This window comes from Nicotiana tabacum, chromosome 20 (assembly GCF_000715075.1).
Source record: "Nicotiana tabacum cultivar K326 chromosome 20, ASM71507v2, whole genome shotgun sequence".
NCBI lineage: Eukaryota > Viridiplantae > Streptophyta > Magnoliopsida > Solanales > Solanaceae > Nicotiana > Nicotiana tabacum.
The window spans coordinates 142,859,775-142,867,009 of NC_134099.1; positions in this window are offsets into that span (position 1 = coordinate 142,859,775).

Sequence of the window (7,235 nt, forward strand, 5' to 3'; positions counted from 1 at the left end):
AACGTGGAGCCTTCCTCGCGAACGCGAAGGCTAAATCCTCAGCCTCCTCAACTAACCCTTCGCGAACGCGAAGGCCATTTTTCTGCAACTCTCAACATCTAAAAATGATCCGATTGACCACCCGAAACTCACCTGAGGCCCCCGGGATCTCAACTAAACATGCCAACATATCCCATAACATCATTCAAACTTGTTCCAATCTTCAGAACGCTCAAAACAACATCAAAACACCAAATTCACATCGGATTCAAGCCTAAGAATTCCAAAATCTTCTAAATTCCTCTTTCGATCAAAAATTCAATCAAACCACGTCCGAATGACCTGAAATTTTGCAAACACATCCCAAATGACACAACGAACCTACTGCAACTTCCAAAATTCCATTCCGACCCCTATATCAAAATCTCACCTATCAATCGGAAAACGCCAAAAGTTCAATTTCGCCAATTCAAGCCTAAATCTACTCCGGACCTCCAAAACATATTCTGATCACGCTCTTAAGTCCCAAATCACCTCCCGAAGCTATCCAAACCATCGAAATTCACATCCGAGCTCTCTAAAACATAAGTTAACATTCGGTTGACTTTTCTAACTTTAGCTTCCTCAAAAGAGACTAAGTGTCTCAAACCTTACCAAATCCTTTCCGAACCCAAGCCAACCAAGCCGAGCACTCATAGAACCGATAAATAAAGCAATAAGAAGTTGAAATGGGCGAAATGGAGTGGTACCTCATGAGACGACTGGTTGGGTCGTGTCATCCTCCCCCTCTTAAACAAATGTTCGTCCTCGAACGAGTCAAGAAATATACCTGAAGCCTCAAACAAGTGAGGATATCTGCTCCGCATCTCCCGCTCGGTCTCCCAGGTAGCCTCCTCCATGGGCCGACCTCTCCACTACAGTTTCACTGAAGCTATATCTTTTGATCTCAACTTTCGAACCTGATGCTCCAAAATAGCTGCTGGCTCCACATCATAAGTCAAATCACCATCCAACTGAATTGTGCCGAAATCTAGAACATGAGACGGATCCCCAATATACTTCCGGAGCATAGAGACATGAAATACCGATGCACACTCGATAAGCTGGGTGGCAAAGCAAGCTCATAAGCCACCTCCCCAATCCTCCGAAGCACCTTAAAAGGCTCAATGAACCGAGGACTCAACTTACCTTTCTTCCCAAATCTCATAATACCCTTCACGGGCGAAACCTTCAACAAAACCTTCTCACTAACCATGTAGGACACATCCCGAACCTTCTTGTCAGAATAATTCTTTTGCCTCGATTGCGCTGTACGAAGCCTCTCCTGAATTACCTTCACCTTTTCTAAAGCATCCTGCACCAAGTCTGTCCCCAATAGCCTAGCCTCACCCGGCTCGAACCAACCAATTGGAGATCTACACCGCCTCCCATACAAAACCTCATATGGAGCCATCTGAATACTCGACTGGTAGCTGTTGTTATAAGCAAACTCTGCAAGCAGTAGAAACTGATCCCATGACCCTCCGAAATCAATGACACAAGCACGCAACATGTTCTCCAATATCTGAATAGTGCACTCGGACTGCCCATCCATCTGAGGGTGAAAAACTGTGCTCAACTCAACCTGAGTACCCAACTCTTGCTGCACAGACCTCCAAAACTGCGAAGTAAACTGAGTGCCCCTATCTGAAATGATGGAAACTGGGACACCATGCAAACGAATGATCTCATGGATATAGATCTCTGCCAACCGCTCTGAAGAGTAAGTAGTACACACAAGAATGAAGTGCGCGGACTTGGTCAACCGATCCACAATCACCCAAATAGCATCGAACTTCCTCAAAGTCCGTGGGAGCCCAACTTCAAAGTCTATGGTGATCCGCTCCCACTTCCACTCTGGAATATCCATCCGCTGAAGCAAGCCATCCGGTCTCTGATGCTCATATTTCACTTGCTGACAATTGAGGCACCGAGCTACAAATCCTACAATGTCTTTCTTCATTTTCCTCCACCAATAATGTTGTCTCGGATCCTGATACATCTTCGCGGCACTCGAATGAATGGAATACCGCGAGCTATGGGCCTCCTCCAGAATCAACTCCCGAAGCCCATCTACATTGGGCACACATATCCGGCCATGAATTCCTGAACACCCTATCATCACCAATGGTAACATCTCTGGCATCATTATGCTGAACTCTATCCTTAAGGACAAGCAAATGCGGATCATCATACTGGAGCTATCTGATGCGATCATATAAGGAAGATCAAGAAACCACACAAGCCAATACCCGACTGGGCTCCGAAATATCCAACCTCACGAACCGATTGGCCAAGGCCTAAACATCAACTGCAAGAGGTCTCTCCCCAATTGGAATATATGCCAAACTCCCCATCCTCACCGCCCTTCGGCTCAAAGCGTTGGCCACCATATTAGCCTTCCCCGGATGGTACAATATAGTAATATCATAATCCTTTAGCAACTCCAACCACCTTTGTTGCCTCAAATTAAGATCCTTCTGCTTGAACAAGTGCTGGAGGCTACGATGATCAGTAAACACCTCACAAGACATACCATACAAATAATGCCTCCAAATCTTCAATGTGTGAACTATGGCAGCCAACTCCAAATCATGAACAAGGTAGTTCTTCTCATGGGGCTTCAACTGACGAGAAGCATAAGCAATGACTCTACCCTTCTGCATCAATACACACCCAATTCTAACTCTCGAAGCATTACAATACACGGTATATGAACCTGAAGCTGATGACAAAACTAACACTAGAGCCGTGGTCAAGGCTGTCTTCTGAAGGCTCTCCTCACACTCATCTGACCATACAAATGAAGCACCCTTCTGAGTCAACTTGGTCAAGGGCGATGTAATAAATGAGAATCCCTAAACAAACCGGCGATAATAACCTGCCAAACCAAGAAAGTTGCGAATCTCTGTGGCTGAGAACGATCTAGGCAAACTCTGAACTGCCTCTATCTTCTTCGGATCAACCCGAATACCCTCACTGGATACCACGTGCCCCAAGAAAGCCACTGAATTGAGCCAAAACTCACACTTGGAGAATTTTGCATAGAGTTTCTCCTCCCTCAATCTCTGCAACACAACTCTCAAATGCTCGCGTGCTCCTCTTGACTACGCGAATACACCAGAATATCACCAATGAAGACTATGACAAATGAGTCGAGATAAGGCCGGAACACGCTGTTCATCAAATGCATGAACGCTGTTGGGGCATTGATCAGCCTAAAAGACATCACCAAGAACTCATAATGACCCTATCGGGTCCTGAAAGCTGTCTTAAGAATATTCGATTCCCTGATCTTCAACTGGTGATAACCTGAATGGAGATCAATCTTGGAGAACACTCTCGCTCCCTGAAGCTAGTCGAATAAATCATCAATGCGAGGCAAAAGATACTTGTTCTTAACTGTTACTTTGTTCAATTGCCTATAATCAATGTACATTCTCATAGTGCCATCCTTCTTCTTCACAAATAGAACCGACGCACCCCAAGGCGACACACTAGGCCGAATGAACCCCTATCAAGGAGTTCCTGAAGCTGATCCTTTAATTCCTTCAACTCCGCCGGTGCCATACGATACGGCAAAATAGAAATAGGCTGAATGCCCGGCACCAGGTCAATACCAAAATCAATATCCCTATTCGGTGGCATGCCCGACAGGTCTGCAGGAAACACATCGGGAAAATCCCTCACAACTGGAACAGAATCAATACTAGGAGTCTCTGCACCGACATCTCTCACAAAGGCTAGATACGAAAGACAACCCTTCCCAACCATACGCTGAGCCTTCAAGAATGAGATTACTTTACTGAGAACATAATCAGTCAAACCTCGCCACCCAATCCGTGGCACACCCGGTATAGCCAATGTGACTGTCTTAGCATGACAGTCCAGAATAGCATGATACAGAGATAACTAATCCATGCCCAAAATAACATCGAAATCCACCATACACAATAATAAAAGATCCACTCAGGTCTCCAAACCCCCAATAGTCACCATACATGACTGGTACACACGATCCATAATAATAATATCGCCCACCGGGATAGATACATGAACATGTGAAACAAGAGACTCCCGGGGCGTATCCAAATAACGAGCAAAGTATGATGACACATAAGAAAAGGTGGAACCAGGATCAAATAATACAGAGGCATCTCTGTGGCAAACTGAGACAATACCTGTAATGACAGCATCAAAAGCAATAACATTGGGTCTAGCTGGAAGTGCATAGAAACGAGCCTGACCGCTAGCTGATCGACCTCCCCTCTAGGGCGACCCCTAGCTGACTGACCTCCACCCTTAGCTGGCTGGGTGGGTGGTGATGAAGTAGCTGGCGCTGAAGCCGATGGCTGACTACTCTGCTGAGATGAACCCGTAAGATGACGAGGACACTGCCTTCACATATGACCCATCTCTCCACACTCATAGCAACTCCCGGGTGCTGGAGAAGGGGACTGAAGGGAACCTCTAGCACCGAAATGACTAGCAGATGCACCTGGCATAGAAGAGCCCTGAACCGATAGAGCACGGGACGAACTCTGAGCTGGAAGGGCACTAAGTGATGACTGGCCCTGGTGAGAACTGTGAGAACCATGACCCGACGGTGCCCCACGATAACCTGGGTGACCTGGCTGGGCACACTTGAATGGACGGCCTCTGCCGTGCTGAAACTGACCTCTCGAAGGAGCACCACTATAACTACCAGATCCTCGAGGCCTCTTGGCCTCCCTCTCTTCTCGCTCCTGGCGACGAACTGACTCAATCTCACGAGCAATATCTACAACCTCCTCAAAAGTAGCACCAGTCACCCTCTCCCTGGTCATGAGAATACGAAGCTGATAAGTGAGGCCATCTACAAACCTCCTAATCCTCTCTCTATATGTCAGAACCAACTAAATAGCAGGACGAGCTAACTTGGAGAACCTCATCTCATACTGCATCACAGTCATCTCTCCTTAACGCAACCACTCAAACTGCCTTCGCAGCTCCTCTCTACGAGACTGCGGCACATACTTCTCCAACAAGAGAACGGAGAACTGCTGCTAGGTAAGGGGTGCTGCACCAACAGGCCTACGCCTCTCAAAAGCCTCCCACCAAGTGAAGGCAGCTCTAGAAAACTAATAAGTAGTGAAAGCGACCCCGCTGGTCTCCAAAATACCCCTGTACGAAGTATCCTCTGACACTTATCCAAGAAACCCTAGGTATCCTCCCCCTCTGCACCACTGAAGGTCGGAGGCTGAAGCCTACCAAACCTCTCCAACCTATGCTGCTCGTCCTCTGGCATGGCAGGAACTACATAGTCCTAAGCAGTTGCAACCGGCTGGGCTGGATGCGCCCCCGGTGTCTGAAGTCCCTGCACGACCTGCTCAAGTGTGCGGGCGGCGTGAGTCTAAGTGCCTCCCCTGGACTGAGAAGTAGCTGCAGCTGTAGTGACTGAAACCGCCTGAGCTAGGCCAGTGCAAACTGATAGGATATGAGCCAAGGCCTCCTAAAGACCCGGAATCACAATGGGCACAACTGGTGCCTGAGCTGGTGCTGCTGGAGCGTTCACAACTGGGACCTGATCCTGAACTGGGGCGGCTGGTGGATCTGCAGGTGCTACCCTAACTGCTGTGCGGGCCACACCCCTACCCCTACCGCGACCACGACTGCATCCTCGGCCTCTAGTGGCCACATCTGGTGGTACTGGTGGTTGTCCATCCTGACCGGTAGCGCGTGTCCTCATCATCTATGAGAGAATAGAATAACAAAAGTTTAGTACTCGGATCAATAAATTCGCACGACAAGGATTTCAAGAATATGAAGTTTTTCCTAAAGGTTCTGCAGCCTCTCGAGGATAAATACAAACGTCTCCTTACCGATCCGCGAGACTCTACTAAACCTATTCATGACTCGTGAGACCTATGTAACCTAGGCTTTGATACCAACTTTTCATGACCCTAAAGCTGGACCTGGTCGTGATAGCGCCTCTCGTGAAGACAAGGCCAGCCGACACATTTTCAATTCCCTTTTAAGCAGTAAAGATAATACAATTAAGTCTTAAACATGGTAAAATCCCAAAATAAGCAGTGACAGTATAATTTGCGAAATTAAAACCAACACAGCCCAATACCGGGGTGTCACCAGTCATGAGCATCTATTAATATACTACAAGTCTGAAGAGTCTACAAAGCTTATTACAGAATCACTAACAAGAGAAAGGAAATGAGATAAAAGGGGAGAAGCACGGGGCTGCGAACGCCGAGCAGCTACCTCAAGAACTCCGAAATCTGCCGGGAGCTCTCAACCCTCGCAAGCAGGATCAACAACGCCTGAATCTGCACACGGGGTGCAGGGAGTAAAGTGAATACTCCAACTTAGTGAATAATAATCATAAATAAAGACTGAAAAATAAGAAATCATGTAAGGCACATCACAGGCTATAAGGAAGCAGTAAAAGCTAGTAAAAAGTCATGAAACAGTGAAATTATGCAAAGTCACTTTAGTTCAGTTTAAGCTTCTTAAAATCCCCTTTTAAACAGTTAAGCAAGTAAAAGACAGGCAACTAGAAAAGGTAAACACATAAAGAAACGCCCCTCAGGCACAATACCAACAAAATTAGCCCCTTGGGCAACACATGTAACAATAACAAGCCCCTCGGGCTATATCTCACATCACAATGGGTACCCGCGCTCAATGGGGCTGTGCAGACTCTTGGAGGGGCCCCTTACGGCCCAAGCGTAATATCAAGCTATCTCGTGGCATAATCACATAGGCTCTCGGCCTCATATCAACAAGCCACCTCATGGCGTACAAATCTCAGGCCCTCGGCCTCATAACCATAATCAGGTGTTTCCTCACAACATAGGCCCTCGGCCTTACTTAGTCAAAATTTTCACAAGCCACTCGAGCAGCAGTAAAACATGGTGCTCAACCCAAAATATCATTTAAGTGTTAAAGCGGAGTAAACATGGTTGAGTTATGAAAGACAGTAGAATATGGCATGACTGAGTTCTAGTATAAAGTCAAAACAGTGAGGAAATATCAGTAAAAATACCCTAAGTGTTTAAATAGTTGGCACGAGGCCCAAATATGGCATTCAACCCAAAACATGATGATAACAAATAGTTTTCAGTCAAATACACGATAAAGTAGTTATTCGAGACGGACTAAGTCACAATCCCAAATAGTGCACGACCCCACGCTCGTCATCTAGCGTGTGCGTCACCTCAATA